Consider the following 11393-nt stretch of genomic DNA (forward strand, 5'->3'; position numbering starts at 1 on the left):
AGAGGGTGCAGGCTGGGCTGAGGGGACACAGACACACACACACACACACACACACACACACACACACACCATGCACAAATATCGTGCACCGGGCCTCTAGTAATGATAAAATGCTTTACTGAAGAAATACCATTCTGAAATACACAGGAAAGGAAGAGTACTGAAAAACCCATGTTCGTAAGAATCCTACTGCTGATCATCCCGTTAACCAGTCCCCAGTAGGGGTTTCACAAATATACACAGATGTTTACATAGCTTTTGTTGTCTGGGTACTAAGTACTATGTATTCAGCAATCACTCAAATTATGAGAAGGAATTCAGGGAGGGAGGAGGAGCAGCTTAAAACAGGTCTGGCCTAAAGCAGAAAGACCTGTTTTAAGTCAATCATCCTAGCAGGAAATCAGGGTGCCAGTCTGTGGTTTAATGGCTGCTTTCCCTTTTTCTCTCACACTAATTCCAACAGATACCCTACTTCCATTTGACTTGTTCCCCCAAAATCAGTTTCACCTACTGCTTTCCTTTTTTCCAAATAAAGCTTTATTTTCCATCATCCATTTCTCAACATTATAAATTTTAAAGTGGGGGAAATGCTGTAATAAATATCACTTTTACCATTCAACCCACAGAATGCCAGTAATAAATATATAAAATAAAAGTCAACTTTTCACCTACTTTATTACACTATAAGCACCTTGAAGTCAAGAACACCTTATATATTCAAGTCTGCTCTCAGAATACAATGTAAGCTACATAAAAGGATAATTACATGCAATAAATATATCACTCTAGAGGCAAGAAAAACCCTGTTTTATTTTTTTAACATTCCAATTTCTTTAATAACACTAACATATATCTACCATAAATTTTTTTCAAATGAATTAACCTACTTCCAAAATATGACAAAAGGACTTTCCTATTAACAGTTTCCTTTTGACTTACTTATAAAAACTAGTGCAAGAAAACAATGGAAGGGAGCAGAGAAACAATGGAGGGGAGTGGAGACTGGCTACCTCGGGGGGGGGGGCGTGTTTCTCTCATTGGCATGCATGGCCCCCAGTCCCTACGCTGACCACTGACCTCCGATGCACCCCGCAGCCGCTAGTGCCCCCAAGTTGTGGCCCTGTCTTGAACGAGTGGCTAGGGCAAGATAGGTTCTGGCTACCGCCTAAAAACTCGTGGGCTTAACTGGAGAACCGAGTTGGCCTGGTCTGCACCCATCCCCAGGACATGTTGGCAGCCCTGTGGGGAGAAACACTTCCTCATGAAAGGATGAACATTTGCAGTGACATGCGACTGGGAGGTGGCTCAAAAGTGTCTGCAGCAGTAGAATGGGTGGCTCAGGGACCCAGGACGATCCCCTCATGGCCCTCAGAGCTGGGCAGTTGGTGGCTGGGCAATGGGCACATGTTGGACACTTAGCTAGCTGAGGACTGGTTGTGAAGAGCTGTCCCCAGTGCCTTGGATTTGTGGGGCACTGGCCTGGCGGCCCTTGAGCCAGCTCTATGAAGATAGGGAGGGCTGATGATGTGTCTCCAGCCCCGAGCTTCTGCCCAACCTCCCTCCTTCCCTCGGGTCACTGAACAGAGATGGAGGGTGGACAGCAGCAGCAGGGTGCTGTGAAGAGTCCCAGGCTGAAAGAGGTCCAATAAAAGCACCCCTCCAAAAAAGAAAGTTTATTCATCCTGAACAGACTTGTCCTATAGTCTCAGAATGTTGAAACTGATTTTTTTAAAAGTCAAACATTTAATCGGCCTTTTCTATACTAACTTCATCTCAAATAACATATTTTCTCATTAAAAAAAATATTCTCGCCCTCACACAGAAGGGTCTCAATTTTCATTGCAGGTCAAGGGCACGTCTCTCCCCCACCCTCCCTTCCACTCTCTCTAAAAATCAATGGGAAAAATATCCTCAGGTGAGGATAAAAAAAATTCTAATGGGGTCACTGGTGATTTTTTTCAAATGGTGCCATAAAATGAGCCAACATTTGAAAGATTTATGTAATTCTGTGAATCAATATTTTCAAAATCATGCATGTGTGTAAAAAGAGTCAAAGTGCAAGACAGACCAGTAGATTTAAATGTAACATAGCGAGACAAGTTTATTGATATGGGTTCAGATTCCACTCTGCAACTTTACAAAATTGTCACTTACAGAGTTTTGGTGTAATATCAAAGAGAATATCCACAATTATCTAAAAACAAAAAAACAAAAAACATACCATTAAAACAAATTCTTATTTAATTGTAATTTCAAGGCCAAGTGTAATAAGAATTTGTTTTTCCAACTGAAGGTCTTTATGAGGTGGACTTTCTTCATTTATTTCAGCCAAACAATAAATCACAACAGATTGAATTCAGAAACAGATACAAGAATCCAGCTGTCTTCTATTAAGCCAGACATTTTAAAAAGTTACAAAAATGTAAAACAATGCCACTCTTTTCACTTACTTTAATACTGTAGCTAATTTTCCATAAAGAAGTATTATTTATGTTCACATATAATGGGGTTGTTATTTTTTAATGAATACTCTAATTTTTCCTGTCTTACTTTCTAATTCAGGAAATATTGATAGATATAACCCAACATAAACAACAATCTTTAATAATTTTCAGGAGTGTGAAGTAGTACTGAAATCAAAAGTTTGAAAACCACAACTGTTTGGAGACCAGGTCAAAGCTATACTTATTCAATTGAGCTTTCAGACATGGACTTTTTCTTTGATTTCCCCTTGGAACAAAACACCAAAATTTGGGAGCCCAATTTGGGAGCCAGATGACAGACCAAGACCACTAATTACCACCATATTCCAGCTGTTACAACTTGGGGTCATGGAAATGAGCATAAGGGTAGTTTCTGGGGTCCTGCTAATATTCTGTCTCTTCATCTGAGTGCTGATTACAAAAGTGTGTCTGATTTGTGAAAATTCAGTGAGCTGCACACTTAGGATACATGCATGCCCTACTATATAAGTATATAGGATATGCATTTTTCCAGGTAGATATACTTCAATACATTTTTTTAATTCATAGTTCAAGATGCACAACAATTTCCTCTTTGTTTTTCCAAACATATGATGGCTTTCAACTAACCAGAGTCTTTACACATAACTTACTTTGGAAAAGCGTGACAAAAATAATTCAAATTTTTAACTTAAAAACCTCAATACACACAACTGTAACTGTTTGGAATTAAGAACTATATACCATCGGTGACAGATACCTTACCAAGACTAAGAAGAGAAGTCTCTGCTTATTTCTCAAGTTTTCAAAACCAAAGAAGGCACAATAAAAAATAAATACAATTTAAAAAATGAAATCTCCCAATTAAAGGTGAAACTAAAGATGAATTACTTTTTTAAAAAATCCTCATCCAAACAATACTTTTTTCCATTGATTTTTAGAGATTGGAAGGGAGCGAGTGGGAGAGGGAAAGAGGGAGAGAACATCAATGTGAGAGAGACATATCAGTAATCAAACCCGAGATCCATAGGTGCACAGGCCAATGCTCTAACCACTTACACCAACCATGGCAAGATGAATTCCCTTTAAGGTATTACAGTTATCAAGAGGCCACTACCTATGCTACTCTTTGGCATATCACTACAAGTCCAGACAAATGAAATAAGATAAGGAGATACAAAAGACAGGTAATAAAAATTGGGAGAAAAAAGAAAAAATAGTCATTATTTGAAATGAAATAATCATCTTCGAAAAAACATCCAAAAGAAAAACCAGCCATTACAATACCGTAAGAGTTCAGCAAAACCAAAAAATAGTAACTATAGTAAGATTAGCTGACTAATTTATAGCTATATATACAGATATATATATATATATATCTCAATAGCATTCCCTTATACTGGGTGGGAAGAGAATACACCAAAAAAATATCACTCACAGTAGAAATAAAATCTGAGATACTTAGGAATTAATCTAAGGCACAAGACTATAGACAAAAATTTTAGACTCTATTGGAAAAAGATAAATATCTTTGATGCATGGTTTCAACCGTGGATAGCTGACACAGATGGTAAATAGTTCTTAATCACAAGAGAAGGTTTTTAAAAATACAATTGTTGGGCTTTATTCCCTAGAATTACTAGCCAATTAACCTAGAGTACATGGGGCAAATGACTTTAAAAAATTACTTAGTAAGTTCTAATATACTAGTAAAGCCAGCATTGGAAACTGCCATCTTAAATATGTTTTTAAAATACCACATTTCTAGATACCAGGATCTATAAACAAGTTGTAGTAATAAAAATGGAAATAAAAACAAAAAACACTGAATTCAAACAAGAAGAGACAAACTATAGAAACATATCTTTGTTAACTAAGAATAAAGAAATACTGCCTAAACAAGACCTGGAAGGTAAAAATATACATATTACTAGAGGCCCAATGCACGAAATTCGTGCAAGCGGCTCGGCCCTCGGCCCTTGCAGCCCTGGCTTCATCCAGAAGGTCATCTGGATGATTGTTCTGTTGTTCAGTCTAATTAGCATCTCAGCTCTTTATTATATAGGATGGATAGATCTAACTATAACAAAATTAAAGGTTCTGTTCCATAAATGAATTAAAAAAAAAAAAACTTGACAGCCCAGTCAGTGTGGCTCAGTGCTTGAGCATGGACCTATGAACCAGGAGGTCACAGTTCCATCCCTGGTCAGGACACATGCCTGGGTTTCAGGCTCCATCCCCAGTAGGGGGTGTGCAGGAGGTAGCCAATCGATGATTCTCTCTCATCATTGATGTTTCTATCTCTCTTTCCCTTCCTCTCTGAAATCAATAAAATATATATATTTTTAAAAACTTGACAAACAGGTAAAAAACTAAGAGAAGATATCTGCACCATTTAAAATCCAACAAGATTAACATGTAAAATATTTTTTTAAAAAAACTCCTGTAAGTTAGGGCAGAAAGCTGTAAATCAGGGCTGAAAAGCAGAGAGAAGGATAAGAAAATCTAAAACAAGAGGCAAAGAACATAAAAATGCGAATTCACACACAGAGAAACCCACACAGCTAATAAACATATGATAGGATACTCAATTGCATTAGTAATCAGAGAACTGCAAATAAGAACAGTAACATCACTCCATCTGCTACATCAGATTGGAAAAAAATGATAAGGTCAAAAAATATCGAGTGCCAGCAAGAGTGTGGGGTAACAGCGGGCAAGAATGTAAACTAGCACAGCCATTCCAGATACTCTGGCAGTACTTGATGAAATTATGTACATACCTGAGAGGGTCCTGTGCAGGGAAGAGGGAACATGAATGCGGATAGGAGATTAAGGGCAAAGATAAAATAAAATGGCAGGCTTTCCGTGTACCAATAATGATAGTGGGCCACGAACTTGTTACCAAACTTGATGGGTTCACCGCTTGGGGTTCTCTAGCTTGGGCTGCTCTATTCAAGAATGACATGTGGTTGCCCCAAAATAGTTTTCTTTTACTTGCAGCCAGCAGAGAAGATGGTATTCATATCCAAAGTTCTGTCTCTCAGAAGGGAAGCTTAGCCATTGCTTCTCTAAACTATTTAGTCAATTACATTGCAGTTGGCTACGTTTATAAGTTGAGTTTCTTGTCAAGCTCATTCTGTTTACAGCTGGTCTACAAAATACTGTGCTATATTTTAACATTTAAAGAACAGCATTTATTAAGAAATGCCCAGACATGAGACCTTTGTCTTATCTAACAAACTCAGCATCTACTCAAGTCTGCACATCTGATTGGGGGGGTGGGGGGGTGCGCACAACAGGGGGTCCCCACCTCATACATTCCTTCAATATGTATTAAGTCCCTCTACACCAAGTACTATGTTGGGAACACAATAGCCAAGATCAGGTCCTTGCCCATAGAGTTTACATTCTAGCCAAGGAAACAATAAAAATTAAACCAAATTATGATAGCCCTAGCTGGTTTGGCTCAGTGGATAGAGCGTCAGCCTGCGGACTCAAGGGTCCCAGGTTCAATTCCAGTCAAGGGCATGTACCTTGGTTGCAGGCACATCCCCAGTAGGGAGCATGCAGGAGGCAGCTGATCGATGTTTCTCTCTCATTGATGTTTCTAACTCTCTATCCCTCTCCCTTCCTCTCTAAAATTATGATAGCCCTAGCTGGTTTGGCTCAGTGGACAGAGCGTCAGCCTGCGGACTCAAGGGTCCCAGGTTCAATTCCAGTCAAGGGCATGTACCTTGGTTGCGGGCACATCCCCAGTAGGGAGCATGCAGGAGGCAGCTGATCGATGTTTCTCTCTCATTGATGTTTCTAACTCTCTATCCCTCTCCCTTCCTCTCTGTAAAAAATCAATAAAATATATTTTAAAAATAATAATAATAATAAATAAAAATAAAAAAATTATGATAGGAGTGTAATAGGTACCACAACAGACATATAATGAGTGATTGTGACAGGAATAATGGAAAGGAGGGGTGCAACTTTTCAGAGGATTGCCAACAAGGAGTTGGCACTCAGATGAGCAGAAAGAAAATTAACCAGGCATTGCCCTGGCTTGGGTAGCTCAGTTGGAGCATCATCCTGATACGCCAAGGTTGTGAGTTCCATTTCAATCAAGGCACGTACAAGAAGCAACCAATGAATGCAGAAATAAGTGGAACAACAAACCTATGTTTCTCTTTTCTCTTATCTCTATCTATCTTTCAGTCTCTTATCTTCTTCTCTCTATTGCTCTCTCTCTCAAAATCAATTTTAAAGAAAAGATAATTAACCAGGAATTCAGCAAGCTGAGCAAAGACATCTCCAAGAACTGCATTCAGAGTCATCAAATACAAAGTCACCATATCACAGGTGATATACTATGTTCTGAAGATGACTTTTAGGTATTTCCTGCAACTAAAACTCTCAGGAACAATATTTAAAACTCCAGTTATATAAAGTGTGGACTACAATGATTACTGCATGAACCCAACTCATTTTGACCACAGAATTCATGCTTTTTAGGGGGGAAAGGCACCATGCATGTAAATATTCTATGTCTCTAAAAAATGTTTCTGGAAAATTAGGAGAACCCACAAACTTCTGCTTCATTTATTAAGTAGAAATTGAGTACCCGTCTATCTTTTCCACCACCCAGTGTGAGGATATGAGGATAAGCATTACAGTTTCTGTCCTTGAGGAGTCACCTCCTCTTTATAAGATTCGCGATCCTATTTGTTTCATACATTCATTGATTTTTATGATTAAAAGCCAACATTTTTTACATGTTTGCAACCTGCCAGGCACTGTTCTAGAAGCTTTTACACACATCTGTGTTCACTCAATACTCACAGCAACATAATACTATATTATTTCCCCTTTAGAAATGAGAAAACAAAAAGGGGACATCTGTAATACTTTCAACATAAAGATAAAATTTAAAAGAAGAAGAAAGAAATGAGAAATCAGGTATAAAAAAAAAAACTTGCCTGAAGTCAAAGATTTAGTAAGTGGCAGAAGAGCAGGGATTCAAATCCAGACCTTTCAAGCTTCATAGCCTATGTTCTTAACCACTGCACTCATATTCCCCCTGGAATCTTCTCAGTGGTTTCCAAAGGGTGGTCCCTGGACCAGCAGCATCACTGTTACCTGGGAATGTATTAAAAGTGCAAAATCTCAGGGCCCACCCCCACACCCACTGAATTAGTCACCTAACTTTTAAAGTGCCCTCCAGGTGACTGGGAGGCATGCTGAAGTTTGAGAACCACTGGTCTAAAGTTTTCATTTTCAACTTAACTGCACACATGTCAAATGATTACCATTTTGAAAACTCCAATTCTATTCAAAATGCCTCTAAACGTATCAAAATAACATTAATTCATTTCCTCATTGCCAACATTACAGTAACTCCTCCCCTAAATTTGACAAAACACCTAATCTGTACTCTGATTAGACAATTCAAAAAAGAAGTCTACACTGATGGGTCTTACCAGGAACTGAGCTAGATTCAAAACATGAACAGAACACAGAGATCCAATAGAATCTCCACAAGTTAAATCAGAGCTGTATTAGGAAGAGGAAAAAAACTATTTTGATTATCAGCAGTAAAAGCTTGATAATCTTGGTCCACAGTTCCATCCATAATACTTTTTATCCCTGGTTCAACTCCAAATTTTTACATCACTTCAACAAGCCTCTATTTGCAAAAAAAAAAAAAAAAGTTGCAACACTCAGAAATATTTCGCAAGATTCAAATTGTTTTCAGTAAACATATATAGGCACTGTCTTTCAAAGAGCATGTTTTTGTCATGAGTAAAGCTAACCAGATGGTTTTACCATATATACTACAGCAAAAAAGTGCTAAAGTTGTTCTTGTCTCTTACCTAGACCAGCCCTTTATAGCAACCTATCTCACCTTCTCTTTCCGAATCAATATTTATACCAACAGCCCTCTTTTCTCCCCCAACTCCAGTTCTCAATCTGGAGCAATAGAGGGCCATGTATATTCAAGTTTGCCTAAAATGGGTACTGCTTCTTATCCAAGCAACAGCTATGTTTTCTCATCTCCCTTCTCTAACAACCTCACCACGCTATCCTTAGAACAAGCAAGCTTGAGGAATAGCTCCTACCATCAGCAGGGTTCATAAGGGAAGTGGGGTGATAATCATGCTTTCCTAAAAGATAAGAAAAATATAAATGAGCGTTCAAGAAAAAAAAAACTTCTACATGCCTGATAAGGGCCAATAAATCCACATTCTTGTCTGGGTTCCTGACCACAAGAAGAACCAGAGAGCTTTGAAATAGAAGTTATTTCCAAAATTACCGACAATTTCCTTCACTTTATATTAAGCTGTCATTTTCTTCCATCCAAATAATCTCATTTAATAAAACTGACTTAAATCACTGATTGCAATTCTCTCTGGAGTGCAATTATTACAACAGAATCAGTTATAGTACATTTGTATCTTTGTCAGTGAAATGCTATAAGAAAAAAAAATCTGATTGAACGCTCCAAAAAGCATTACCCAGTGCACCATCTAGTGGAAGTTGAAAAGGGGCAGAGATCCTAGGAACACAAGCAACTACTTTATAAAAAGTCTAAATCTTCTTGCAATTTCCCACACTTCAAGAAAGCTGTGACCATCAGAAGACAGGACTCATTTTCCATACAAATTAACAGATGATAAAGGTTTCTTTATGTAAATTTTTCCTTTGGTGCTAGAAAAAAACAAACAGAATCAGAGGGCTTGGAAGCTTTATATCCTACATAAATAAATTATGTCAAAACATACATGGTACATGCAACAGATGTATTTACCATTAAAACAACAGATTATTTCATGATTAAATCAGTTTCATTCAGCTATTCATAAGACATTTCCATGTTCTTGATGACTAATAAATTTAACATAACAATTCTGAGTGCCCCAAGCCATGACATCATTCAAAAGTTTCCTCCCAAATAATCACCTGATACTACTCTCCTTTAACACCTACACTCCCTTCCTTGATTTATTCTGATTAAGGAAAAAATGATTTTTACATTTTCAACCTTTCTACCAAATTAACAGAAACAAAGTCATAAACTGTGACCAAAATACATTACACTTCATTTTTATTTGCCTTATGCATATTAATTCAATTCAAATTTAAAAACACTGCTGAAGTCCACTGATGCAAACATAAATAAGATTCTCTAATTTGGAACACCTCCAGAAATTTAAAATAAAAGATTTTCACATAGCACCACTCAGTTTTGTTTGTTTCGTTTTGCCTGTATGAAAAAAAAATACCTTTCTGGTGTGATTCAGACTATCTGCAACCTTGGAAGAAAAAGAAAAGAACAGACAATATCTCTTCCAGCGGTTCTCAACCTGTGGGTCGCGACCCCTTTGGCGGTCGAACGACCCTTTCACAGGGGTCGCCTAAGACCATCCTGCATATCAGATATTTACATGACGATTCATAACAGTAGCAACGTTACAGTTATGAAGTAGCAACGAAAATAATTTTATGGTTGGGTCACAACATGAGGAACTGTATTTAAAGGGCCAGAAGGTTGAGAACCACTGCATAACCATCTCCATCTCTGACTCATGTCCATGTGATCAAATGGGTATGCAGAAGCTTACTTGATGGTGTGGACCTTGCTGGGTCCTGAATTAAACCTATTACAGATACAAAATCGAGTAGGACTCAAGTAACCTGGAGCAGAGCTCCTTTCATCTTCAGGGCATTGAGTTTATGTATCTGTAAAATAAGCATGATAAATACTACCTGCCTCCAGGAGGGCAGGAGGATACTAAAATTTACACCATGATTTGAGCTTCTCAATTAAAAGACCTAAATGGAAAAAGTAGTTTGTATAAGAGGGGGGGGGGGTGGGGGGGAGCAATGCTTCAAGAGTCCTCACTGTGCCATTATTGCTAAAACTTGGAGACCTTCACCATTGATTGCTCTTGTGAACAAGTGGGGAATGAAAAAGGCTATATTAAACACGTCAAAGAAAAGGTAACAGTGATTCAAAGTGCTTCTTTATAAGTAAATCAAATCAAGTTAATTGGTTAGGACTTGTCTGCAAAGTGTCACTGCATGAGTAGCAGGTGCATCCCTAAAACCCAGAGATTGTTTCTGAAGAGGCCTTTTTTAAAAAACAAATTTGAAAGCTGTTTTAAAAAAATTAGAAAGACCCGCCGGTGTTGCTCAGCGGTTGAGCATCAACCCATGAAACATGAGGTCGCTGGTTCGAATCCCGGTCAGGGCACATGCCGGGTCTTTGGGCTCGATTCCGGGTGGGGGCGTGCAGAAGGCAGTGATGATGTTTCTCTCTCATGGATGGTTCCATATCTCTCTATGCCTCTCCCTTCCTCTCTCTCTTTAAAAATCAATAAAGACATTTTAAAAATATAAAAAATTATAAAGAGAAAAAAGGAGTAATTCTACTCTTACCGCTGAGAGTGACAGAAACAAGGTTCCACCCCACAATCCTTGCAAACCTGCACAGGCATTCCTTCCTCATCAGCATTCCTCCCGGTTGCTATCGCGCCGCTCCCCACTTCAGGGCAGACAAAGGTGAGTCACCCTGCTTCTACTTGTCACTGGAGAAACAGCCCTCAAACTAGTTCACGTTATAGGCAGCTTTTAATTTAAAAGATGGCAAGTAAGCAATGTTAATGTGTAAATCTCACTGCAAAGCGCCCGTCTCCAGAAAATGTATAATTAACACTACCCAAGTAGACATACCGTTCTGAATTTTAAAAAAAAGAAGCCTTTTATTATATTGAGTAGCTTATCGCTACTATCAGTGGGTCCTTTCCCTGGGGTGCGTGACTCTGACTCAACTCCGCGGTTTTCCCTCCACCTGCACGTCCTCCGTTGGGCCCAGCCGCCTCGCCGGGAGTCCCGCGAGGTCCCCAAGGGGTCCCGCCCCCAGCAGCCCAGGCCCCACACCCA

The sequence above is a fragment of the Myotis brandtii genome, unplaced genomic scaffold (assembly GCF_000412655.1).
Source record: "Myotis brandtii unplaced genomic scaffold, ASM41265v1 scaffold49, whole genome shotgun sequence".
Lineage (NCBI taxonomy): Eukaryota > Metazoa > Chordata > Mammalia > Chiroptera > Vespertilionidae > Myotis > Myotis brandtii.